The 2,500-nt window shown below is 63.1% G+C and overlaps 1 pseudogene; it reads left to right on the top strand.

The window, feature by feature from the left end:
• The window catches only part of LOC126433298 (large subunit ribosomal RNA), a 7,934-nt pseudogene that overhangs the window by 1,718 nt on the left and 3,716 nt on the right, over positions 1-2,500 (top strand).

Here is a 2,500-nt window from a genome sequence, read left to right on the forward strand (position 1 = left end):
GCGAAGCCCTGACGAGTAGGAGGGTCGCGGCGGTGGGCGCAGAAGGGTCTGGGCGTGAGCCTGCCTGGAGCCGCCGTCGGTGCAGATCTTGGTGGTAGTAGCAAATACTCCAGCGAGGCCCTGGAGGGCTGACGCGGAGAAGGGTTTCGTGTGAACAGCCGTTGCACACGAGTCAGTCGATCCTAAGCCCTAGGAGAAATCCGATGTTGATGGGGGCCGTCATAGCATGATGCACTTTGTGCTGGCCCCCGTTGGGCGAAAGGGAATCCGGTTCCTATTCCGGAACCCGGCAGCGGAACCGATACAAGTCGGGCCCCTCTTTTAGAGATGCTCGTCGGGGTAACCCAAAAGGACCCGGAGACGCCGTCGGGAGATCGGGGAAGAGTTTTCTTTTCTGCATGAGCGTTCGAGTTCCCTGGAATCCTCTAGCAGGGAGATAGGGTTTGGAACGCGAAGAGCACCGCAGTTGCGGCGGTGTCCCGATCTTCCCCTCGGACCTTGAAAATCCGGGAGAGGGCCACGTGGAGGTGTCGCGCCGGTTCGTACCCATATCCGCAGCAGGTCTCCAAGGTGAAGAGCCTCTAGTCGATAGAATAATGTAGGTAAGGGAAGTCGGCAAATTGGATCCGTAACTTCGGGATAAGGATTGGCTCTGAGGATCGGGGCGTGTCGGGCTTGGTCGGGAAGTGGGTCAGCGCTAACGTGCCGGGCCTGGGCGAGGTGAGTGCCGTAGGGGTGCCGGTAAGTGCGGGCGTTTAGCGCGGGCGTGGTCTGCTCTCGCCGTTGGTTGGCCTCGTGCTGGCCGGCGGTGCAGGATGCGCGCGCCTGCGCGGCGTTCGCGCCCCGGTGCTTCAACCTGCGTGCAGGATCCGAGCTCGGTCCCGTGCCTTGGCCTCCCACGGATCTTCCTTGCTGCGAGGCCGCGTCCGCCTTAGCGTGCTCCTCCGGGGGCGCGCGGGTGCGCGGATTCTCTTCGGCCGCCATTCAACGATCAACTCAGAACTGGCACGGACTGGGGGAATCCGACTGTCTAATTAAAACAAAGCATTGCGATGGCCCTAGCGGGTGTTGACGCAATGTGATTTCTGCCCAGTGCTCTGAATGTCAACGTGAAGAAATTCAAGCAAGCGCGGGTAAACGGCGGGAGTAACTATGACTCTCTTAAGGCTGCATCCGGACTTGGCTTTTCGAAGTGCGGTCTTGATGTAGTCGTGCTGCTGCTGCGAGGTGCCTTCCTTGGGTTATAGTTACAGGGAGAGTGATGCGCAATACATGGGCCTAGCCCTCTTAGCCTCTCCTCTCCTGCGGTCTTCTCCCCTTCTCGTGGGCCCGCTGATTTTTGCAGAGTGGAAGACCGCACCAGGGGCTTGGGGGGGTTACCAGCCCCCCCTCGCATTATCCCTTTATAGTTGGGGGCAGCCGACAAGAAACAAGAGATGGTGGCCCTTCCGCTGAAGGTGCCACCCCAGCTACCCCAGCACCTATCCGGCCAACCGGCCGTAACGAAAATGCGATAGTTTGTGTAGCTCCCTTTGCTTGCAGTGAGTGCCACCGCACTTTTACCACGAAGAACGGTCTCGGGGTCCATCGCCGCCGCCAACACCCTGCGGCCGCCAACGCTGAGATCGTGACGGAGAGGCATCGCGCGAGGTGGACGGAGGAAGAAGTCCTGTCGCTCGCCAAGGCAGAGGCCGAACTGTTCCTGGAGAGGGACGCCCGGTTCTTCTTTGTAAATCAAGAACTTACCAGGATGTTCCCCGACCGAACGCTTGAGGCAATCAAGTGCCGACGGCGGCAAGCTGCCCACAAGCAGCTTGTCCGCCAATTCATGGAGGCACTTGAGATCGGTCGGGGTGAAGAGCCGGCGTCCCGCCGTGGAGCAGCGAGCTCGCTGCCTGACGCGGGCGAGGCCGCTGCGCCGCCCGTCGACGCAGCCGAGGACTTCGCGGCCGACACCACCGGGCCGCCGCCGGAGGGGCCGACTGACGCCGCCATCTGGGAGCATCTGGCGGGGCTACCTGCTTCCGCCCAGCGTTTCTCTGCCCTGGATCGAGTCATTGGTCTGGGGCGGGGCACGCCGCCCGATGTCATCCTGGGCATGCTCCCGGATGCCCTTGCGTCGGTCGGGTCCAGGGGGGAGAGGTCGATCACCAGGACACAGCGGCCGCGCCAACCATCCAAGCGGCCGCCTGCCGCCCCGCCGCTGCAGAAGCGCAAGCGGCGCCGCTGGGAATACGCGCGGACACAGGACGCCTTCCGTAGGTCGCGTGCGCGTTGCGTGCGCGGCTTGCTGGACGGCACCCTGCTGCAGCCGCCACCCGACATCCCCGGTCTGCTGGACTTCTGGGCGGACCTCTTCACGAAGAAGCCGATCTCCACCGCCGGCTTCATCCGTGACCGCCTTCTCCCGCACTCGGAGCCTGTCGCTCCTGAGTGCCTATGGGGGCCGGTCACACGTGAGGAGGTCGCTGCTGCCTTGCCGCCCAGGGGATCGGCAGCC

This window comes from Schistocerca serialis, unplaced genomic scaffold (genome assembly GCF_023864345.2).
Source record: "Schistocerca serialis cubense isolate TAMUIC-IGC-003099 unplaced genomic scaffold, iqSchSeri2.2 HiC_scaffold_1162, whole genome shotgun sequence".
NCBI classification, from domain to species: Eukaryota; Metazoa; Arthropoda; class Insecta; order Orthoptera; family Acrididae; genus Schistocerca; species Schistocerca serialis.